Below are 25,630 nucleotides of genomic sequence, written 5' to 3' on the forward strand. Positions count from 1 at the left end.
GAACATTTGGGGGGGGGGGGGGGTTCAAAGTCAGGTAGATAACAGGTGTTCATTGGATGTTCTGTCGTAGAGAGACCAGAAGTAAACGGTCATACGGCAACTTAAGGGCACAGAAAGGAAAAGGTGTGTGTGATGTGTAATGTCAGCGTGGTGAAATAGACGATATTCAAGAGCTGAGAAGTACAAATCATCATCTTCAGTAATCTTTATGTAAAATTATTCAGGCCTCCGTCATGAATAGAATTGGCATATTTGGGTAAACATTCTGTAATATCTTGTCTTCAAATGTCATTTGTAGCAGAGTTTGGGGTTTATTAAAATATTCTACAAATGGAGTGAAAGTGCTGTGTGAATGGATTACGCTGGCGATAAAGCCCTGGTGCCTTTAGTTAGATACTTGAATGGTTGACTAAAATTTCCTGAAATATGAAAACATAACAAACTGGAGGTTTTAGATGTGGTGGACGACTGTTTTGACCCCTAAAAACTGGATATTTTAACTGTTGTCTTAGCCACACTTCTCTCAGCGGATATATTTTCCCTGTTGAACTTGGAACAGGCCTCCGCATACATTTGGAAGAAAAATAAATTAGATATATGTTTTTGTAGAAGTAATGTAGTGGAGGTCGTTACATCTGTCGTGCCGATGTTGTTTTTGCATTTTAAGATACTGACTGTAACATTAGGTATGTTTTCATTCAGATGATATCGCAGTGATTTAAAAAGCAAATTTGCTTCGGTTCGTGGTTCCAATCTTTCTACATGTGGAGGGAAAAAAAAATATTGTTTTCACTGTATTTCATTTTGGATGATGGAAATGAAGACAAGGCGGCAGTAAACATGTCGTCTACCACCAGCGATGCGTTTACCCCTTGGGCTGTCAAGGGACAGCGTTTTTTTCAAGGATTTGAAAATAATGCTGCATGGTGATAGACCTGCATGCGCTTTACAATGTAAATACCACGGAATCTCTCCCTGCCGCGGTATTTGACCTTTAAATAGGATGCCCCCTCGAGTCCAAGAGGTGGGTTTGTTTTTGAAAAGCACTGGTAGTGAGTTTCATCAGTCGTCCCAGGTCGCATTTCCTACTTGGTCAGAGATGTCTGAGCCTGAGTGACCTACGGATGACCCCGCAAACCAGTGATGACGGGACGCCTGTACATCGTCCCACCCAACGGTGGTAACGCAACGTCAACACACGTCAGGAAAATGGCCGCTGCTGCGTTCCAATGTATAATACAATTCATACGATTTCTGATAACAGAAATAAAACGGGACATTCCAACAAAATAAATAACATGATGCAACAGAAAAACGAGTGTAAATATATTGCATTTAAATACTGCAGGGATTTTATGCTCTCTAGTTTTCTTCTGATTGGCCTACTTGAAGTAAAGTGTGCTGGTAGTCCCTCTGCCTTAGTGGCTCACGTTCCCATCCATGCACCTGTCACTCATGCTGACGAGAAAAAAAAATAAACACACGAACAAATCAATCATCAATCATTTTTTATGAATAAGTTTTCTTCTTTTTTAACTTTCAACACTGTTGTGTTTGCTCCACTTTAACCAGCATATCTAGTTCTGGTGTGTTTTTCTCAGTTTGAAGACCAAATCCACGTCCGTAGCCAATGCTTGATGTGTTAGACAGCCTCATTGTTATTGTTGTTGTTGTCCAAAAACAATTAACGCATCAGGGAGCCACACAGCTGGACTGTTGTTCCTTCATTACAATGAATATAGACATTGTAGTCGCTTTAAATTGATCCTATGGGTACCTAATGTACCTGTTAAGTCCATGGATGTTGCAAATAGAACAACTTAACAATAATTTAATAAAACATGTCCATTTACCAGGAAATTAAATGCTTTTTCAGAATATTGTGCGACAATAAATCAATATCAACAAATTGAAATGACGTTTATGTAACAAGAAAAGTTTAACATAGTAAACCCTGGAAGTTTAATTGGGATATCTATTAGCTTTCTACCAAAAATATGGAATTTTACAATGCATATATTTAGAGGTTTTTTAAAGTTACTTTGTTTCTCATACGCTGAGCCACACATCTCAACTTCAGTAGCAGAAGTTAAAAAGTTTTTCGATTTCATTTATCTTATTTAAAAAAACATTACAAAAATCGCTTTTGTTTAAGGGTTGTTTATATGGAGCGACTCAACCAGAAGCTAAAGTCCCCCTGGGCACCTTATCTCTAATAAATAGACACAATTAAAAATATATTTTGAAGCTTCTTGGCTTTTTACAGCGTTAAGATTTATGATCTGCAAATGTATGGAAATTTAAAATGAGCTAATTAGATTTAATGAGACAACGGATAATTTGCACATTTCATCACAACGTTCCCAGAACACTAAAACTTTAGAATAATTGTTTTAATAAGGACATGTCATGCTGATGTATCTTAGTTAAATGTTTATCCCTTAATCGGAAAATAGTCTTCAACAAGAGTTTAGAGCTCATTCGTGACCTGTTTTTTTAAGATTCACATAATCGGTGGGGGGTGACTTCACTGTTTATATGTACAGTGTCACCTCGTTTACAAGGCAATAACTACCATTCAGCCACGCTTCTCTGTGTGTTGTTGCAGTTGTCAAACATCCTGCGATGCTCTCTCTGGCTGGTTTTTGTCACTCTACTCCTACAGAAATATTGTGTGTGTGTGTGTGTGTGTGTGTATGTGAGTGTGCGTTTGCGGATGAGTGAATGCTGAGCGAGCTATTGGATGGGAAAACGAGCGAAAAAAAGCAAGTGCCCGAGCAGGGGACTCGGTTGAGTGTGTGCGTGAGCATCTAAAGCGAGCGAGATGAGTGTTTGAACGAGTGTGCGAGTGAGTGATTCATTATTATTGATGCCGTGTGTTTCCCCTCAGCGTTACTGTAAGTGTTGCTGCAATGTGGTCAGTGTTTGCACTGGCAGCCAAAGGTCCCCCATCCGGCATAATGGAGCGTGTTTCCGCGGTAACTGGTGCAACAGTCTGAGAAGCTGCTTGCTCGCGGCCTCTGCTCACACTCCCGCCCTCCGTCTGAGAAATGCTCCTCTTTTTTGGGGCCTCTGGGAGTTCGTGGCCACGGATGAAAAGGCGGGAGGTGCACCGGGTGGAGCAGACCATTGTTCTATTACCTGACTTACCGCAACTCTAATGTGGGGGATTCATGCATCCCAGCTGACACTGGTAGAGGGAGAATATGTTGCATGCTGGATATGCAGAGTGGTTTGGAAAAGTGGGCCAAACTGCGTTTCAGCATTGTTTGGGTGAACACAGCACAACTTATTTTCCGCGTCATTTAGCTTTTTATGTTCTCATCTTTTAGTGTGGATAGTTTTAAAATATTTTTTGTTGGCATTTTTGCATTTAACAGTGTTGTTTCCATTACAACCACATCGTGACCAGCTTTGGCATGGTAATGAACGTTTGAGGATGGGGGGTGGGGGAGGGGGGTCTCAAATATTCCTTTCATTCCCCCCTGGTCTTAGTCGGATCACACATCACCGCGTGTTGGGTGTGATCAGGGGGAAGAGCTCTGAGTCGCGGGGAGGATTAATGTCCAGCCTCCCTCCTGAGCTACAATGCTCTCTAGAGGCCACTGTGGTGCAGAGGAGAAGCCAGTCGTCTTTGAGATACCAGCTGCGGCCTCCTGCGGCCCTTTTTTTAAGAGCCCCGTCGTTGCAGACAAAGGGGCGCTTATTTGACCCCCGCTCTATGAAAAATGCATCACCGGTGCAGTGTTGTGTTTTCATGTTGTTTTTTAGTTGTTTTTTCTCGACACGGCAGCGCGGGGAGGACCAAGCGTAGAGAAGCACGGCCTCACCTTGTGATGTATCGAACTCGGCATAAAGAAGTACAGCGTTTGAAGCGGGAGGTAGCCGAGTGTGGAGGGTTTTCAGAGTGTATTCCACAAATATAAAATGCCTCATTCCAAGCGGGGAAAATATGTTATACTTCACTGACGGAGAAAAGCTCCTCATTTTCTGTGCCTCAGGAGCCCCGTTTGATGGCTATGCGACACTACCAAGATAAGCTGACTGATTAGTATTTAACACCTGAGCTCCAACAATTATCATTCTCTTTCTTCCAGCTACGATGCAGCAGCAGCAGGAGAAGGACAAATCTGAGCTGCCTCTCAGCCAGTGTTGTGTTTTCACACCCATAGAGGGCAGCTGCGCTCTCCACATTCACCCCGCTCGGGCAACCAGAGTAACAAGCTCAGGCAGACGTTAGTGTGTTTTTCTGTGCGACTGACCTGGCAAGCTCAGAAATGTTCATTTATACTATGTTGTTTGTTTGTGTGTGTGTGTGTGTGTGTGTTTCGAGTCCCTACTAAAGTCAAAGACAATACACAAGCTTGTTGCAATGCAGAACTCTCTTTGACACACTTTGGGTCACCCCTGACTCCCTCCTAAAACCTGTCAACGCGGGCTTGCGATGCAGAAGAGCGTATCATTGATGAACTACTGCCCTAAATGTCCTGGAGTAATGAATTATGGGAGCAGCAAATGTTCCCTACCACGAGGCATGAAATGCAAGCTGGAAAGAAAGAAAAAAAGAAGACCTCTTTTTGCAGAGAGGGGCTACAGTTGTTCTCTGGCAACACAGTGGCTTCAGGAAAAAGATATGTTCTGGTTCGAGGAGCATAAGCTGGCATGAAAACGGGTTTGTGGAGCCGGTCTTTTGCTCACACTGGACTGTAATAAACCACACGATTTCACATTAACACTCGAGGTTTGCAATTAATGGGCGCAGCTTTGGCAATAGTGCATCCATACACACACACTCTCGGAGCCAAGTGTTTCTCCGTTGACTGTTTAATACCGCGACTGATAATTATAACCGTTATCTCTTGCCTCTGAAAAATTATCGAGCTTGTCAGCACCTATTAATTTACTCTGTCCTAAATTAGGTGTTTATTGGCGTTCTGTTTTATCTTCGTCTTGCTTGAGTAAAGGGAGGCGGTTTTGTTCAGAGGCTAAGTCTGCTTTACTGTACGTCACACACGACAGACTTTAGTTCTGCTTCCCCGTTGTTTAAAAGCCCGGAGAAAATGAGAGGTAGATAAATTATCCACAGTGTGTGCATCTCCAAACTGGAATGAGGACGTACCAGACTTATAACCGTCTCTTTTATGACCCATGCCCCGGAAAAACGTTAACTATGAAGGCATCCTTTCTGCCGTGTGCTGTTGTACGAAACGTATAAGCTGCAGGAAGCATTCATCAGCGACCAATCTCCTTCCGAAGGACGTGGCTCTAAGTCCGGGCCCGTTGCTGCGGCAGGATTTGAACTCGAGCTCAAATGAATCGTGTGCCTCAAATCAGCCACTGAAGAGCGGGTGAAACATGTGGCTACCAGCAGCGGGGAAACAATCCAAAAAACATGATTCATAGGGCGCTGCTGTGGATTGAACTAGTGACATCAGGTCCGCTTCCTTGCTGGGCCACTTCCAACATGGATGTCAGGCAGCCATAGACACCCATTGAGTTAATGGCAATGCAGAGACATGCCCATTATTAGCATAGAGGAGGAAGTCGTGTACGAGTATGAACAGGGACTCCAAGTAGCGAAAGACACTCTGTTTGTAAGGACACGCTGTGCCCGCCGCGTTGTACTGGGGTCCAAGTGTTGGTATTTGGCGAGTTGGCAGTTTTAAATGTCCACCAACAAATAACAAAAACTACTACATGACAATTATGTTGGATTGAATTGTTGTTTTAAATGCTGGTTTGACCTTCTCTTACGTACTTTCCGTTCTTTATTCCAACATATTCTAAATAATTCTTGTCCTTCTCTCCTTTTCGGACGACATGGTTGTGTTTTCTACCTTTTCCCCTCCGTCCCTGTACTCTCTCTTCCCACCTTCTCTAACTTGCTGCATCCTGGTTGTTGTGAGGAGATGCTTGGCTGCTAGTGGCTCAGGTACGGGAATAAACAGGAATAAACAGGAATTAACGGGTCTAAACGTGCGTATGCTGGTGTGATCCTCATTATTGGAGCGACGAGCTGTGATTTCAGGGGAAAGAGGGTTTGACACTTACTGCGAGACGTCATGTGCCAAACATTGCTCTACAAAAAAGACAAAAGAACTTCACTCTTACTGACTTCTCTTTTCTGTTTCCATCTCAACAACGTATTTGCCGGTTCTCTACCACAAACTAAACGCATGATATTATATCAGTGTCCCTTGTCGGTTTACCCACCTGCTGCAGTACAGAGCTCGTATGGTTTGGCACAATGTGGTTTGTTTACTGTTATGTAATAGTTTGGGCTATTTATGCAGCTTCAACTTTGGAAAATGCCACTATGAATACCAACTGTGTTGCTTTGCATCCCCACTGCCTCTTCATGGGTATTTACCACTTCTGGACGGGTCCCAGGCTCAGATTTATGGCTCAAGGCTGAAATAGATGTCAGAAAGGTCGGCACTTGCACTTCTATTGGGAAAATTCAATATGGTGTTACTTTGGTGGGTGTGAAAAGAGAGGTGAGGTGAGGTGATGATATAAATGGACTGAAATGCTTTGAATGTGCAAAATATTTGGGACCTGACACAGAGTTGCAGACCGCATTTTGTGCAATTCAAAAATCTCGCCTGCTTCTCTTATGTGACGGTGTAGATTATGCAAGTCAAGTCAATAAGGAATAATGGTTTGAGTCCAACTCACCTTTGAACCAATATTTTGTAGATATGTAAAACGCAGAGACAATACAGTCGATTTTTGTTTGTGTTTGGTGCTGAAAATAGGCAGTCAGGGTGGGAAGAAGATTCTACGGAGCATTATATCCAACTTAATGGGTTTGCATTCTGTAAACGTTAAAGTGCTGCAGTTTTCCCCATCGAATGGATCATCGTTTCTCTCATCTTTTCCATCTTTTGTCACGGGCAGCAGCAACTATTGTCTGATGCATTGCTTCTGTCAGAGACAGCTGTGCGTGTGTGAGAGAGAGCGAATTCATAAACTATAATAGAAGACTGCGGCTTTTAATGCCACATCAAGTGCAAGTGACATATTTCATTGCCTGCATGCATTTTTTATTGAATTGGACGTTGAATGAAAAACATAGCAGGACTTTTCATTTAGTGACTGTTGGGTTGATTCGAAACGAATGAAGGCATTCATTTGCACAATCGTGCATTTATGTCTATATCATGTGTGATTCATGAGGACTTCGAGTCAGGAAATTATGCTTAAAGAACTATGTTGAGAACAGAAAATGAAATGAGCGTTTCAGGGATTTTCTGCGCTGTCAGCAATAAGCTTTTTATTAATCTGTGCACTGAGGATAAATTAATATTTTATGTCTGAGAAAGGAGCAGGAGACAATAGGTCAAACGTTGACGTACCTGTATTAAATCTGTTCTATAGTTAAAAGATTGGATCCAGTCTCCAGAGAGTCATTTTTACACCGTGGAGAATCACGCCAGAACATCTTAAACTTCAAACCCATGGGGTTCGGCCTTTGAGGCATTTTCACAAGTTTCTACTATGCCACAGCTGAATTATTCTTTAGGAAAATCAATTCCATCCAGGCGAGCTTTGGAGGAGGTTCTTTAGTATTAAAATCCTCAAGAATATCAATCAGCCAGCCAGCCTTTGAGCAGGTGAGAAGAACAAAAATTCTGATGTTTTTTCTGTTTTTCCACAGGGGCTTTAATTCTGGTCAGCTAATTTTGTTACACTTGGGCAACTTTTGTTACAATGCTAGCTTCATTTTTGCTCTGATATCGTCATATCATACAAAGTAAAACAGATGTTAAGCCTTAAATTTAACCTTGAAGTGTAAAGGCGATAATGACCACATTTGTGTCACGGAGAATTAAACAAAGTCATTGATATCGCTTACAAATTGTAGCGTGAATTTAGTCGTTAGCCCTGTGACACATCACATGTGCATGTGGGAACAAGAGCCTTCTGGACAGAATCACATCTGTTGACTCCGTCCGTGTGTGTGTGACGAGTGCTGTCGTGGATAAAGAAGCCAGATCTCCCGGCGAGCGACTTCCAACGTTACGTCATCTGTCGGTATCAATTAACCTCCAGCCGCTAAGTCTGGAGAGGTCTGAGGCCAAGCGCCCCCGAAGCCAAGAGCTGCAGACAGAGGAGATAATCGGGGAAAGTGTCGCTGAAAGGCCGGAGACGTGCTGCAGGTTTGAATGTCGTACGCCAACATCGGCCTGTGAATGCGGCACAGAAAATGCGCTTTGTCTCTGTCTCGCCATAAGTTTACGTTAGGCCTTTAATGCTGGGTGTTAATTCACACCCTTTTTAAAATGACTGTGTGTTATTTGCTTTACACAGTCACCACCACTTGTGTTCCTATGGTAACGAAGAATGTACCCCCCCCCCCCCCCCCCCTCTTCTTCCGGCACTTGTGTGCTCATGGTTTTAGCTTTGCAGTGGAATGATAAAGGGGACGTAGTATTTGTGAGTGGGAGGGCAAATTATATTTACAATACATTTTGATGGAACATTAGCCATTTCGCTTTTTAATACATAATTAATAATTAATCCGGGTTGCAGTCTGCCATCGATGACGGGAGGATCGCGCCTTGAACGGTGCCCCAACGCAGACAGACAAATAATGCGCCGGCCTTCTCTCTGCCGTCTATTTGAACTTTCTCAGAGACACAAAGTTTAAGTTCCCACTCAGACTAGCAGGTGCTGCCTGCAGGTTTCTGCCCAGTTGCTTTCAAAAGTGCCCACCAGACTGTAACCGAGGCTGGAGACAGTTTGCGTGTGTGTGTGTGTGTGTGTGTGTGTGTGTGTCTGTGTGTGTGTGTGTGCGGTGGAGAGGCAGGCTCCTCCGACCCCTCAGATCTCCATCTGGACTGTTGGGGGCTGTGACTTAGGAGTGCAGGACCTGAGCGGGGGAGTAAATTGCCTTTTAATCGATCATATTCCCAGTGAAAGCCACTCCCAGCAGCCACTTGCCTGCTTTCCATTCTATTTAAGGATAGTGTGTGTGTGCGACAGAAATAGAGGGACAGTCAGGGGAAATTTTGTGTTGACCACGCCGCGTTAGTAAGAACTAAATCATGTTTTCCACTCTTCAGCCTTGTGAAACAATATACTTTTTACTCACTTAAAAACGTCGTAATGGCTTCGGCTGACATGAAGGCTGACAGTGTGCTGCTCCTCTGCATCTGCACAAGGCATTGATTTGGGTGCAATGAAACGTGAGCATCAGACGCTGCTCTATTAACAAAAAGAACCCTGGCCACCATTAGACACCGCGGAGCGACAGTCAAACATGTTGTGCGCTTTTATGGAAGCCCAACAATGCTGTAATGTGATAATGTTTTCCCAACTCCACTTACATCTTGGATCTATTTTCAGTCTGATGCCCAGTCTGTGACACTAACAAGCGCTACTGTGAAGCGTGCGCGGCTAGTAAATTATGACTCAGCCCACTGGTGCGGCTGATTGTTGGATCCATTTTCTAAGGTGCCGTTGTAATCTGGGCCCCGGGGCTCTTGAAAAGGAAGTTTAAGTCTGTATTTGCTTGCTGTGTAAAACAATTTGTTTGTTCTTTTCATGAAGAATGGAATCACCCCCTTAAAAGAACAACACCTTTGACACAGATGGTGTCATATAAAATATATATAACGCCAATGAATAAGGCCATCGCTTGCAAGCTCTCCTGTCAGATTTCATTCACTCCCAGGAAATGTAAGACAGCTTTTTACGATCCACTGATATTTTAGAATTTAGGCGTGCCTTTCTTTCTAATCAGTGCACCAGAAAATGCATGACTATTAATCTTACTATGTAGAAGAGGACCTGAATTAGAGGATACAACATTTATGAAAGATCCTCCAATTATCTTGCATCTCATCTCCTTTTTCTTTTTTTACAGAGCAGATTACTGAGAAAAAAAAGAAAAGAAAAAGACTGCAGTTAAACAATTGCTTCATATGGTCCCAAAGTGTTCTTTCGTTTTATTTATTTGCAAATTTCTTCAGGAGGTTCGTGTTGAGCTCTCAGGGTTATTATTCACTTTTTTGTTAAGGATGTCTGCAACATCTGCGGCGTCTGCATTTAATCCAATTGTGCTCGTAGTTAAAGCAGTTCATTCATATTTCAAGTGCCCACTTGAAATAATAATTAAGTAAAAAGATCAAGTTAAAACGGGCAATAATTGCCATTTATTAGATTGTATTTCTATTCTATTCCTATAAGTGCTATCTTAAAACAATATGATCCAGATGTCTTTGCCAACAGGTCACGGCAGAGATTATTTTTGCCAGCCGGCATCTAGTGTTCAACCGAGGATAAAGTGTATATACGTGATATATAAGGAACATTCAAAAGCCATTTTCTAGTTTATTTTCTTTAAATCCCCGTGGGCCACTGAAATGGGCAGCGAGCCGCAGTTGCTCGGCAGCTTTAGAATGTTGGTAAATTATGAAGTGAAAACTAACTCACGCTGTCCGAAGCCAAGAGTAATAAAATGAACCCGCTTAACTAAATAAATGTGATCGTTTTCATTCACTGCTTGGATTCAAGATGGAGGAGGCAAAGCATCCCGAAGCTCATGGAAAGGTGCAAGCCAGACATGCAGCATAATTCTTATAGCTCTTATAAACATGTTATACCTTGTTTGTTTAGTCCTTATGTCTGAGTTAATTGACTTCTTGGCTGCCTGCAGGGAGGGCACCGTTTTTCTAAAGATGAATTCCCTCTCTGTTTTTGCAGGTGTCGCATCTTAAGTGTTGTGCCTCTGCGGTGATAAATGTCAGCCAGTCCTGATATTTGCATGGGTCTTTCTCCTCAACCGAAAGGTGAGTACTTCCTCTCCTCAAACGGACGTGCTGTGGTTCACTGTCACCACTAAACTCTTCTTACTAAGCTGTTGAAAACAGCACATCTGGAGTCGTGATGACGGATTACACACGTGCAACATGTGGTTTAGTAACTGGGGAACGCACAACTTTGGTGTCACATTTTATAGCGTGGCACATTCAAAGATAACGCAACACACTTTTAGAGCAAAATACACAATCTCTATTGCACATTTGTATTTTATACAAAGGAAGGTAATGCTGTGTAAGGCCAAGATGCTTTTAACAACTTTGCCGGGTTGCCGTTGCTTTCACTGTCTTCCAAAGAACTGATGTTCTTTTCTCAAAGAGGAAAAGTCTGGTTGCCACCTGACAAACAATTCACGCCTCGATGACGGTTGCCTGGGAGCTGCAAACTGAAGTTGAACCCATTCGCGGAAGCTCTGTTTCCAAAGAGAAAGAAGAGAAAAAAGTTCGGCAGAACAGGCGGTCTTTTCTTTGGTCGCTTTGACACGAGGACTCTCTTTAGCCGTTGATTTACAAGAACGCTGAATTGCTACATTATGCCGTTCCTTTTTGCCCCTGCGGTTAATCTTTGTGTCTGGCAGATGAAGCTGGGCATTCGCATGGTTTGACTGAGAAAAGTGGATTCCCAACTACAGGTCGTGTTTTGTTCCTGCCTCGGTTTTGGAGCTTTTTTTAGTGGGTCTGAGCCACCGGCGCTGGCGGATCCGGAGAGGGAGCAGTACATCACCAGAGCCGCGTCCACGCCCCTCCCAACCGGGAGTTATGGCCTGGCCTCGGATGAGATATCTGCTTTAAAATGTGACACGAGAGGAAGATTTAAATACCTGCAAAAAAAAAAAAAAATGTCCTGCACCACGGTGAAGACAGCATGCCCTTGTTGAAAGCGGTGCTACGGGAGATTAACTCGGCTCCAGCACCTCCCCTCGGGCCAGGCTTCAGCCCCGGATGGTGCCTTCTCCCATATTCCTCATGGGAACAACGTGGCCTCACTGCCTGCTGGCATTTTTAAGTGTTCAGCACAATGGTTGTTAGTTTGCTTATGATTGACGATTAGTTTTTCTACCTATCCAAAGCCGTAAAAAAAAAAAAAAAAAACGCCTCCTTTTTATGATTTACTAAGTTGGGAATAAGTGGCCATCTGTGGCTTGCTATGAAAAAGGGGCCAAATCACTGACACATGTGCAATTACTGAAGCATCCTACTGCACAACCGGGAGTCATTCTGCGGATACTTTTTGAATTATAGCCAGTGCAAATAATGTATCCACGCATTTCTTATGCCTTTCTGGAGACCTGCAGAAAGTTCTCCTTAGATCACTTACCTGGCAAAGATTGTGGTTGCAGAATGCAATTTTTTGAATGTCTCCATTTTACACGGTAAGTAATGTTTAGTAATCATCTTGCTTAGTAATTCACTTTCTTCCATTCATATTATATTGACTTTTTCATAATAATAAAGTAAATAATATGATGTTTAACGTCTTGTTAAGAGCCGGCAACACACAGCTGCAGTTTGTATCGTATGTATAATCTCAGTTGTGTGGCATCTTACCGGGGCAGATTTCTCTCTTCAAATACAATGTTCAGTGGGCCCTTTGTCAGGAAAACGTCTGCAGCGGCCTTTCGGATACGCTGTATACAATGTTGACATGAGGGATTAAGAGGTTCTGCTTGTAACCCTTACCAAGTAAATGCTTGTCAGAAAAGGTTAAGTGCATCAGCACAGGCACAGTGCACTTATTCATCCACATTCCCCACTTCTCAACGCAGTTTTGCACCCTAATGGCATCTGTTTAATTAACTCTCTGGAGCTTCAATAAGAAAGGAACACTTTTAAATAATGGAAATACATATTAATGGGCTGGTAAGGGCCCGTTTATAGTTGACCGTCACTGTGAATGCATGCGTTGTTTGGATATAGACTCTGTGATTAAACTCTCATCCTTTCAGGTTTAAGAGCAACTTCTTAAGTATCTTTGATGAGTATAATGCCAATTCAACGTGCATCATTTATCCATGTACTTTAACATGGTTATAGTCCTTACTAACAACAGGGTGAGAATTCGCAAATTTCGACCAAACATCTCAGACAGAGTGGCCTTCTCAATGATGCTTGACTTTATTTTCTGTTTCTCTCTCTTTCAATGACACGTTTTGATAATCTGGTGTTTTCTTCTGCATTTTGAACAGGTACCAGAGATCTGTATGTTCCTGGTTTCAAAATAATGAAGATAGATGAGAATTTATTAAAGGGAATTATACTTTTATTTTGATCCCCGTCCTTTCACATTACATTTTTCTTTTAACTTCACAAATAAGAACCCTTTCACAAAAGAATTGCTCCCAAGTGACAATCAGGTTCTCCTTATCCAGCCTGGTGACCTGAGGAAGTCTTCCGATTGTCTTTATTGCTCATTTTGCCGCAGTAAGCCGCTGTTTTCCATTGTATCCACTGAGAGCATATTAATGAGCTTTAACTTTAATAAGTTAAAGCGCACCGAGTGAGAGGAGCTCTTCTTATGACCGGATCTGGCACCGCAAATTGGTTGAGACAGCGGGTGAAATGAGTTTGCAGCCGGCAATTTAACTCAAGTCCACATTGGAATTTGCAATCTTTCTAGGAAATTACAGGTTGTAATGATGAAGCCTTCAAGTTCGTCCTTGTTATATTTAGCACAGTAGTGATTCTAACCTGTAACTTGTAACACGCCATTTTCCATGCATCTCATTCGGGGCAAAGCACCTACATTGCGGAAAAAAAAGGATTTACGCCTTCATAGACGATTGCACGTTTGGCCTGAGTAGAAAACGAAAGAGGCGATGTAGGCGTAGCTGCTGTTGAGCTGACATTTGCAGAGGCTCCAGACATGTTTGTGGTTCGAGGATTCGACTTGCAACTCTCAACCAAAATTCCTGTTTATTTGCATCGCGGTCACCCTGCTACTAGGAATATACTCCTCCTCCGTCACTGCTACCACATTAGTTAGACTATGGAAATGCTTTCCAGAGCAGTGCAGGCGGACTGTGCACTGAGCTCTAGGGGGCTTTTTGCTTTGTGGGGGACAATGATGGGTGTAAAGTCTGATGATGCGACCCCCAGGAGGACCGCTGCCTTTAGTTTGGGCCGTGCCACGCTGTTATTTAAGAAAGCAGAAACAGAAAACCAATAGTTCCTTTTTTTGGCTCCATACGATTATGTGACGGCAGGCCGTGCAGCGTTGCACTCGCCGTGGTGTTTTGAGACAGTATTCGGATGTGTGACGGTGATGCAGCGGAGGGTGGCGAGCTGCGAGCGTGACTGATCTGGGATCCTCCTGTGTGATGCTGGCCGTCCTTCATGCCTCACGCGGCAGTAGAGGGAGGGTACGGGACAAGTCGGAGGCATAGTAGCATTGTAGATCGCTGTGTGGCCTGTGCTTTCATTAAGGAGTCAGGCAGGTGGCCTAGAAGGTTTGAGGTGATTTTAGTGACATTTCACATAACATATTTATCTCCACTCTTTGTTCCTCCTTCACAAAGTAATGCAAATGCATCCGATATTCCGCTCTGGGTAAATCCGTCTTTGTATCCTCGCATTGGCCTTTCGGTGGTTTTTAGCTGGCTGTTGCTGGGGGGGCGGCGAGCGGTGAGCAGGGTTGACCCTCACACAGCAGGTTGAGCGAACACATTTTCCTGACATTGTATAGCAGCAATTCTTGGGTGCACTTTTTCTGGCATGCCCACATGCTTCATATGACACATATATGCGCTTTGAGGGAGCATCTGTTTGTGTGCTCTGCCCTCTGGGTGAGCCCATTGTCAACGTCAAATTAGAATGATTCATTTTTAAAATGTATGTTCAATTTATTACACAAAGTCTTTGACCTCTTTTGACTGCACCGCCTCCACTTCACACAAATTCATTATTATAGAACGGCCCTACAGAGACCTGCTAATTCTGTTTTAATGTCACAGTTTTCATTGTGAATGTCATTACAATAATGACAAAACTGAATGAATGAGCTCTCTGAACACAAATCCTCGCCTTATGTGCGAAAGGAGTAAAATTGGGAACGTACAGCGCCTCTGTATTAATAGGATTGCTTTGTTCTTATTCAGCCTCAATGAGAGAAATTCAAGTTGTCCTCTTCTGATTGCTTCCCAACTGGCTTGAGCTCCTCCGTGTTGTACTCCTTTGTGGGACTGCTAATATAATTGTAAAGTGAACAGGAAAAGAGAACCAATTCAATCCAACTAAATCAAAACTTTTTGCACAAAGGGTCATGGTCAAGACAAAAAAAAAAACCTCGTATGTGCAACATACTCGGCAAAAGATTTGTTGTGATTCTCATTCTTTTACCAGAGACTCAAAAGCTCAGTTTGAATCCAGAATGCCAGTTAACCCTGAGTTTCTAAAACTGTCTTTTGTTACATTTAGGTTATAATAAACAATATTAACAATAATAAGCCCTATGTGCAAGCATCAGCAGCTATAGATTATATATAGTATAGTATTAAGCCGACTTTAAGGATAATCTCTCTATAGGCCTATATATAATATATAAAATGTATACATTTATGTAACATAGTTAAATATACACACAACAACTCATTCATTTTAATTGTGTTTTTGCCCACCTGATACATGAAAATGCTTTTTTTTATGCCTTTTTACTTTGCTACTGTAACAGTAACGGCAATATTGCAGATCTTTCTTTAGTATCGATAAGCTAAAGCTAAAACTAAGCTAAAATGCACCGTTAAACTGATGATTTCATCTGCAGAGATGATGATGATGATGATCGTCACTACGATCGACATCCATCCATCCATCCATCGTCAAACCACTTATCCTGCACACAGGGTCGCGGGGGGGCTGGAGTCTATCCCAGCCAACTTCGGGCGATAGACAGGGTACACCTTGGATTGGTCGCCAGCCAATCACAGGGCTAACAGAGACATACAACCATTCACACATCTACGGGCAATTTAAAGTCCCCAATTAACCTGATCCCCAGAGCATGTCTTTGGACTGTGGGAGGAAGCCGGAGAACCCGGAGAGAACCCACGCAGACACGGGGAGAACATGCAGACTCCACACAGAAAGGCCACTGGGCGGAATCAAACCCAGGACCTTCTTGCTGTGAGGCAACAGTGCTAACCACCACGCCACGGTGCCGCCCCTACTACGATTGACAGCCTTAGTTGATTTAATCCTTGATAATTGAAAAAACATACAGACTTTGACTTGTTTGGATTAAAAACTCTACATCGATCATATTAGGTGGATCAAACTGAGACTGCCGCCTTCATGCTTCCTCTTACTCTTAAACTGTTAACTTACATGTGAAACCCAACAGCTGAACATTGTGTCCTTTCATGTGTGTTCATCCATAGTGCGCGCGTGTGGATCTGTGTGTAACAAATGCACTTGTAACGTGGGGGATGATTAGCTATAGCACAGAATGTTTTGCTATTTGAATGTGTGAATGCGCAGTATGTGGTTTTAAATGTGTGTGTGTGTGTGTGTGTGTTTCGTGACGAGGAGCGATAAGGGAAGGAAGGGAGGTCTGCCTCCTGTTCTCTCTGGCTGCAGAAACACTGTACTGGAATGTTAATTGGTACGACTGGACTGCCTCACAGATAGAACACAAGGCCGCCTTTTAATAAACCAACAATCAGGACGCCCCCCAGGGACGAGAGAGGAAGAGGAGGGACGCGAAGTCCCTCCTCTTCCTCTCCTGCCTCTCAACCGCGTCTTGTTTGCCTAATGACAAAAAAACACAACTGTGTGAGTGTGAGGTGATGCACGGGGAGACTCTAAGCGCATGTATTATTAAGACCGGAGCATCGCTGTTTTTGAAGCCATGCTAATAAGTCTTTTGGTGCAACAAATCCAACAGTCACTCGAGCCGTTTCTCCGGCCGTCCCTTCCTCTTCTCCCCCTTCTCATCCCTTCTTTTTACTTCTCCGTCTCATACGAGTTCAAGGGCGCAGGATTGGCACGAACCGCTGCACACGCCGTTTGAGGGAGGTGACGGTAGATTAGACTGCAGCTACACAACGCTCAACGACCGGAGGCTTCTCCTCCCACATGCAGCCGGTAATAAAGAGCTCCTTTTCATTTTCACCTCCTCCTGTTTGACAGATATATGCATTTCTCAAAGCGAGAGCATTCAAAATATCTGTTTGGATGGAGTTATGAAAAATAAATAAAGTGGTATGAATTGTGATTCAAGCACACTGACAATTGCAACACATTATAAATATTCAGTCTATTTGCACCAGACTTTTTATTACACTTAAATGCTTCAACATGACGCAACTGCATCTACTAAATTATTCATACTGAATGACATGGTACTGCATCATGTCCATTTCATCAGGAAAGGTTGATGATGATGGCCTGAAAATGTATATTTATAAAAAATAAGAGATAAATCTGCAAAACAGTTAGCCGGTGCAGGGATGCCAGGATCTGTGTACTACTGTATAGTCTCATCTCTGTGTTGTGGTTAAAACACTGGAGACAGAGAACGGGTCTTTTTTTTTGTCGCTGGCAGAGAGAACGGAGTCGCAGGAATCGCTAATAGGTGAGCCGGTTTCAGGTTTTTTATAGAGGGAAAAGATCGAATCTTCTAAGAAAAATGTTCCAATATGGAGAAAACAGCACGGTACGTTGGATTTGATGTTTTTGTTCCGTCTAAAGCTGCAGTCAGTGATTATGCACTGACTCGTCGGATGCGTGGTTGCAGATGCGGCGGCTTGCATCCAAACGTACCACAAATTCTGACCACGTTTTCTGAAAATCTGCAAAGAAAACCTGAATTTGTGCATCTCCTGCTGCTGTGTTACTATTTGAGGTTGTTCTCAACGATCCTATGTGTAATGTGTAAGGCACATGAACGCCTCCAACCAACATGCAGTCAGATTCAATAGTAAGTCTGTAGTGTAGTGATGGCGGTTCTTTTATCATTACACCTCACACGTTGTAATTGTCTCCACACCTACAGGCAGAATGCAATAAGTTGAAACAACAGCAACATAAATTGTGTTTGGACTCTGCAACCTTCCAGTGCTCCCAGTGTCAATAAGCTTCAACATTAGATTTGGTGAAGTTGTTCAGGAGCCCCGGCAGTGACTGCTGTTATTGATTCATGTGAAAGGGTGCCGGGGATTATACTGTTGTAGACGCACTGCAAACTTCAGGCATGGATGAGGCGTGTTTTGATTGCAGGTAATAAAAATAGCTGGAGCTGGTTTACAGATGATGAGGTTTTTGTTATTTCGATGATATATAATCTCACTTTATCTTTGTGAGACCAATATGCAATGATAACTGTAATTTACTTCAGCTTGTCTTAACTTGCTGTAAATCTCAATCAGAGATTTCTCCTGTCCAATGATGTGACCGCTAAATGCATTCTCAGATGCTTTCCCACAAAGCTGATCATAATATTCTTTGTATAGCCATTCAGGTCAAAGTGTGTCATTTTAGTCCATAAGTATCTTATTTTAGTCAATCTGCAGGTAAATGTACAGGGCTGTGTTTTGTGCACCATCGCTGTAATTGCAGAGAATAGAGACCCCCCCTCAAGAAGATGATTTGATTTTAACTAGATCAACACGTAGGTGACCTGCAGAAATATCTTCAATGATGTAGTGGGAACAAAAGAGCAATACAAATGAAGTGCACTTTATGAGGGGCACACGTACCAGTAAAGAATGGCTTTCACACCGCTGTCATGGTGATGTATCATGTGACTCACTGCGATCTGGCTACACACCTGGAAATATCAGATGTGGATGTATTCATTTTTTTTGTATGAACGCATTTACACCAATAGATCTGAACAAGCATGGCTTTTACAGTCAGTTGTTTAAGAGCATCAACGAAGACACACAAAGGAACGTGAGGGTGTTAAGGGCCTTTTGCTTCCCCCTTATAAATTCTATGGTTATTTTCTAATGTCTGCCTTTTTTTTAACAGGCAATGGAGGATCAGAATGTTTCCAGGCAGGAGCTGATTTTGTTTGATTGCTGACGGGTGACAATTTCTCCCTTCAGTGATTCCCAGTATGGTCCCAAAGCGAGACCTCCGGGCTCCAGAGGGACCACACATGGAGTCTCTGCCTCAAAGTCATTGATCCCTGTCTTCCTATAGAGGACGAGTGTGTGCTGTTGGCTTCATCCCCCACGGCCAGATTCATGCCAGAGCACCAATTAGAGACTCGTAGTCAAGCTGTGACTCAAGATCCGACCCAACCAAATTCACAGACCAACCAACTACACGAAATGATATAATCCAAAAGACATGCAACTTTGTTTAAGGCTGTTTTTTAATAAAGAGCAGCGGAGAATGCAGAACTCGACGAGGCTTTTTTTCCTCCTACGTAAATGGTGACCTCCACAGTGCACATACGCACAACCCGACTGTCCATCAGAGGCTGCAACAAAGATTCTGACCCGCCCGCCTTACCCAGTTTTCAGTGCTGATGCACAGAACCTTAGCGATGTGCTGCTGTGGACGAAGGCAATATGGAACACTTCAAAGGAAGCACTTTCAGTTGTAGTGTTGTCTATATTTAGAACACCACCTGCACTTTATCTCGCCGTCAGACCGGCCTTTTCCGACGGGAAGCTGAAGCGGTTTTCTGTGCTTTGATTGAAGGCCGCAAGACTCCTGTTACAAAATGTGTCATTTGACTGCAGAACGTGGTTGGTTTGCTGGTCTGCCGCTCCTCGGGTTGGTTTGTCTGTCTGTGTTGTCGCGTGACCTTGTGAATTGAACTATCGTGGCGTCCGCACACGGCAGTACTTTGCTCAGCCTCCGTGCCGGCGCTTCAGTGTGCCCGTCTGCGTATGAGCGCTGTGTGAAGTTGCGTTGGGACTCTGGTCCGACTATTTAAACAAAGCACAGAGAAGGTTTTTGTTTTCAGAGCAAAACTAGACATAAAACAAAAAAAAATGTATTCTCAGTTTATATATTTTTCATGCAAACGTGATTTTTGAGAAATTTCCTCTCAAAACATATTTTTTGCATGGGTAATAAAGGCACACATATACCTCTGTTGATTGGCTGCTGTGAGTTAGTTAGAGGCACACAGACTCCCTCTCTCTCCCTCTCTCCCTCGCTCTCCTTCTTATTTTCCCTGAGTAAGGGAACAGAGCCGCCCCGGGGTTGAGCGCTCCTTCTATTCCTCCTCACCTTCATTGTCCTCCCTTTTATTCTCTCGTTAAACACCACTATCAGCATCACCGCTCACATAGATCCCCCCCCCCAACCACCTCTGTTCTCCTTGTCCCCGAAGACCAGGACCGGCCCCTGAACAACCGGCTCGTCAAAATAAGAGGAAAACAAAGTTCGAAAGAGTTTTTGTTACGTCCCAGGGATACCATGGGAGAAATGAGTTTTTCATTAACCTATCTTGGTCCCTCGGGTAGCCTCGGGTGCCACAGTTAATGCTCATAGTTCTGCGGGGTGGATGATATTGTTCTTTGTCAGACGCTCACACAGATTGAGAACACACCTGTCCAAACATTCATGTTTTTCTCTAGCAAGTTCAACTCTTAGAACCCGCACTTTTGGAAGATCGTTTAGCTTTTATGAAAGTTGTAGTGAGGTACGAATGTCCACCGACTGTGAATCTCTGCCTATCGTCGACAATACTTTAAAGAAACGATGGTGATACAAACCATTAAACCTCGATGGGAGGGAGCAGCGTCTGCATCAAGCCCCCCCCTTCCCGACAGATGTACAGTATCTCACATCTCGGTGTCCAAACACAATGAGGCCTGTGTTTGGGAATGACCTTGCTCCTTGTGCGGTGCCTACCGCCGCTCTGTGATGGATTAATCTCTCTTCTCCCACGCGCGGTGGACACACTGTGTCCCATGTGTTGCAAACACAAGGTGAGGCTGCGCTGCTTTGTTTTGTATATTTTCTGTTGATGTTTTTGGCCCGGCTCACGGCAACACTGACGAGAAGCCAAACGTGGAAGTGACGCAAAGGCCAAGTCATTTCTCTCAGAACCAGTGGTGAAATAATGATCTTGGATCATCCGTGATGGAGAACGGATTCATAGGAGGTGATTGTCCCGGCTAATGAAGGCTGAAATTGAGCAAATGATTAGGAGTGAATGCATTATTTGTGATTATACACGTGTGTGTGAGTGTGTGTGCGCAATGCAGGGAGTTATGCCGCTTGTACAAAGCCTCAACAACAAGGGATCAGGAGACCTTATTTGACACGCAGCCCACAAGTCAACGGAGATGAGGAAGCCACACAGTCTCGTCCGGCCTTCTAAATCCAACTGCATGTCTTGAATGCTTTTTCCAGTCAACTATGTTTTGAATAAAACACAACCTGTGGACGAGATTGGTGACCTGCCACAGTGGCTGCTAGAAAGATTTACTGGCCGCTTCCAAAAATTTGTCAGCATTTGGCTGGTGGTAATTTGCTGCCCCGAAGGGGAGATGAAGGCGGGATGACTGCCTCGGCATCGCCTGCATCCAGATGGCTCAAGACAGAAGGGGATGGATGCACTTTATCAGCAGCCTATGTTCCATGAGCCACTCAAAGGCTCAAGCACAAACAAAGGAAAGTTTTGGTTTGCCAAAGTTACACCATTCTTTTTATTTAATGCCCTACTGCTTGTTTGACAATAGAAAAGTGTTGAATGGTTGTGCAGTGTTACTTTGTCTGCTGTCATATTGCCATGGGGAATAAATTAACTTTCACAAGCGCATTGTGCACGGTTCATCCCAGTGTAAGGCTATTTTGGGAGACCTTTTATTGAACTATAAATTGCACATTGTCTAAAAACTAATTTGCTCTGCTGATTTTTACCAATTTGTTTAATGTCAGTCATGGCAAGCTTCTCTTACTTCTCAGTGGTGTAAACGGGTAAAAGTGTCTTCAAGAGGAATTTGTAGTTGCTTTCCCACCGCATTGACAGAGCTCTTCCTACAATACCAGTCAATGTTTATATTCATGCAGTTTTCAAGTTACATGATAAGAAATGAATATTTTACATAGTAGTTTCACTAATTTTACAAGCAGTTTAGGACTTGCCATGGCAAGAAATGTTCATTTATGCAGCACATTTCATACAAAAACTTTGCTTACTTATATCACAAGACATTGCAACATATTGTATCATGGACCTATAACGATATATGTTTTGTTGCACCGGATTCTTGTCAATAGACAGCCCTGCTATACACTACTCCTCCATTGCACAATATGCGATGAGTTGTTGTCTTCGTCAATATTATCTCTAGCTGGAATCACCCTGTATGTGTACAGTGCTTGCTGGTTACAGTGACTCATGTTTCTATTTTAAATGTGGGATTTCATGCATCGTGGAGACCCAAGGACTGTCCTCGTTTAAAGGTATTTTTGGCTAAAAGAGGGACGCCGCGGCTTTACTGGGATGATGCATCTCCGAGGGGTTAACGTGCAGCATGAACTCACCTCACAGCTCCCAGAGAGAGCTCGTGCAAAACTAGACTGCACATCGGTATGAGTAATCTCACTTCTCCAGTCATGCACCATACGGCTCTGCGCTCTGCCCTGGAGGGTGCCCCGAAATAAGACGCCCGAGTGTGGAAAGCCGGCCAGGGCGTCTGCGTCACTGCCGATGATCCAAGCCACATTCCACCATGATGCTGCTGAAATGAAGCCTTGCAACTTCCGTTGTGTTTCACACACCCTCTGTGATCCTTCCACTAATTAGGAGTTCTTTGTTTGTATCAACATACTTTTGGGATTTACGAAGTCTGTTGCGGATTTAACTGTCAGCACTTTGATCAAAGTTTGATTCGAACGAGGCCTCCTGTCTAAGCAAGCGTGCTCTCACTCCTCTAAGACATTGAGACCTGAGCTTGATTGTAGTTTTTTTGGTGAACCCTGTAGCTGCCGTCTCTCGACCAGCTGAAGAGCATCACGCACTCGCTGCGTAGCGTACGCTGTGATCAGGACGCTGTGCATAGATCACTTTGTAATTGGATGTCTGTGTCCTTACTTTGCCTTTATTTCCCACAGACACCTCTATAGTTGCCATTTACAAAAAGCTCTTGGATTACTGCTTCCGTGTCCGGCTTTCAACTCCAAGTCAGGAATCATTTGGCTCATCTGCCAAATTCTAGAGCATGTTGTCAGCCCGTTGTGACTGTAGTTTTATGACAAAAACTGATATCTATTTCAAGTGTGTGTTTGAACTTTATCCTTATTAGGGGCGAGATCCGGCTCCTGTGATTGGTCCGCTGTGGGACTTGAATGACATCTCAGCTCTGCTCTGTTGGACTCATACTGTCGTTTGATGCCCTGATCAACACAGCGCACTGTGTGTGTGTGTGTGTGTGTGTGTGTTTTCACCTTTCTTGTAAAACATAACCATAAACATAAAAAGCTTTCAAAATCCAAATGTGGCAAATTACCTCCTTAAGATTCTGTCAAGACTTACTGTGCACCTCGGAGGTGGAAATCTTTGATTTCTAGCTTTGGTTTCTGTTATTGTGTGATTGCAGCCTCATTGGAGGTTTTTTTACAGATGTTGCTGGGAGGCATGCCAGCTCTCTTCATCGTCATGGAGACACATCTTTGACAAGCGCGACGCAGGTTTCCCTTGTTTATGAATGAGCGCGGACATGCAGTGGTTCAATCAATGGCACTGACGTCTGAGGCTAATTTCTTTCTCCTCCTCCTCTTCCTCCTCCTCCTCTTCCACCTCCTGGGGGGTTTCTCCTCTTCCTCCCCCTGCCTGTGCAGGATAACAGGGACCTTGCTGATACACACAGAGTAACCCAGCTGTTGGCCAGACGTGATGAAGGTCATTTATGGCTTATGCTGTTCTTTTCATCTTTAACCTATGAAAAATAGATAGATAATTACACTGTGATCTGTCTTTTCATCACAGTTAATTTAACAAAATGTCAGATTTTCCAAATTGTCACTAAAGGCAAGAGATAAAAAGACAAGACTCCAACTTTCTTAATTAGCTACACGTGATCAAAACGACCTTGATTAAGGTCGATTTGAAGCTTCAGATTGAACTCTGAAGGCAAACTTTGGCAAGTTACACACGCTAAGTATGTTTGAGGCAGCAATTACCGTGTCTCCCAGAAATCATGTTCACGGTACTAATGCAGCTTTCTTGTGATCTCGCTAACCTCAGATTGCATATGAGTTAATTTATTCTCTGTGCGTGAGCGCCTGCACAGGCGTGTTTAGAATTGCTGCCCGCGCGCCAGTCCCTTCGGAAAGGGCAGTGAAGCATTTCAACTCCAGCAGGGGGGCCAATGCTCTGACCCCAGAGGGGAGCCGAGGCAGCAGCGCGGGGTCAATCGAGACGTACCACCTCAGCTGCACAATCTGACAGACATAATGAAGCCATTTGTAATGGTATTCTCTCCCTTCAGCCACGGCCTTGTTATCAGTGGCCAAGCGGGCTCACGGCGGCGGCGCTGAGGCCGGCTCATCAGAACGCCGCTCTCTGTGTCTTCAGGGCGCCGAACAAATGATCACATTAGGCTGACTGGATTGTGGCTGTGAAGACGATTTGTTAGAATATGGGGATAGATTACTATTATTTTAAAGAACACTGCTTTCAATGTTACAATCAAAACATATATTTACCCAGATTGGGTGATGTATTTTATTAAAGGAACACTTTTGCATTCTTGCTTGGAGTTAAAGGTGCAGTGTGTTGGATTAGTTGTCATCTTGCAGGGAGGTTGTAGATTGCAACAAAATGAAATGTTGCACGTGTCCCAAGCATGTAAAGGGACTAAAGACGCACTTAAATGCAAATAGTTCCATCAAGAGCCAGTGATCTGTATGTGTTCGTTCTAGATAGAAACCTGCAAGCACCATAAAAGTTCTCTGTATACAAATGGCTCATTCTAAGGCAAAGAAAATGCAACGATTCTTGTTTTTTAGGTGATTATACATTTAACATTTGAAGCCAAATGAGTTAAATTTGATTAATCATCTCTTCATTATTGTTAGTACTGAAACAGGCTATGAGATGCTTCTGTTTTCATGACTAATGACAAAAATGTCAACATTAAGTGCGTCAGTGATTTCTAGAAAGGTACACCTCGTTTTATCATGCTGATAATCTTCTTTAAGTAAGAAATATCTAGCAAAGTCATCTCCACCGCAAGCCATCAGCCCTCTGTCAGTAAATAAAATGACTTAAACACGGCGCTTGCATCTCACTAGTCTCCTATTCAATAGCCAGAAAGCTTATGATATGGAAATAATCAATTTCGTAGACAAGCACTTTAAAAGTTCTATCTCTCAAGAATGCAATTCAATATCTAACAGCTCAAATAAATAACTTTAAATTCACATCACATCAATATATCAACAACCCTCCAACCCTTTACAGGTTGTTTAAGATTCTAATATTCTGATGTCATATTGTTTTTCTGTGAAGTCCACCTTCACGAGGCTCCACATCTTTGAGATAAATTGCAGTTCCTAAATCGCCAGCTTACTCAACCGTCATTGTAGCCGAGGAACCACGGTTTAATCACCCAGAGAGCCCCCAGAGATTCTCCCCTTGCTTTCCACAAGATTAAGAAGTTATTACCTCGAGACGGGGGAGAGGAAATGGTCTATAGGTTTTTAATTATTCACCGGAAAGAGCCTCAGTTTTATGATCTTTTATTGTGTCTTTTGCCTATATTTTCCTGGTATTCAGGCCTTGCTGCTCCAGTAAAGATGCACTTGTGTGTCAGAGGTTACGTGCCTTGCTCAAAGGGGTTTGAGACACATATCATGTGCTTATTAACTCGCAATAAGTACTGTCAGATGTTTTT

General features: G+C 43.3%; 1 protein-coding gene across 24 annotated transcripts in view; it reads left to right on the forward strand.

Moving 5' to 3' along the window:
• arvcfb (ARVCF delta catenin family member b) overlaps nucleotides 1-25,630 on the forward strand; it is a 157,485-nt gene that overhangs the window by 20,765 nt on the left and 111,090 nt on the right. For all 24 annotated transcript variants that reach the window (XM_078087584.1, XM_078087580.1, XM_078087562.1 and 21 more), the window contains exon 2: nucleotides 10,711-10,796. The gene's annotated coding sequence lies outside the window, so the exon portion shown is untranslated. The remainder of the gene's footprint in view (nucleotides 1-10,710; nucleotides 10,797-25,630) is intronic.

Source organism: Gasterosteus aculeatus, chromosome 13 (assembly GCF_964276395.1).
Source record: "Gasterosteus aculeatus chromosome 13, fGasAcu3.hap1.1, whole genome shotgun sequence".
In the NCBI taxonomy this organism is placed as follows: domain Eukaryota; kingdom Metazoa; phylum Chordata; class Actinopteri; order Perciformes; family Gasterosteidae; genus Gasterosteus; species Gasterosteus aculeatus.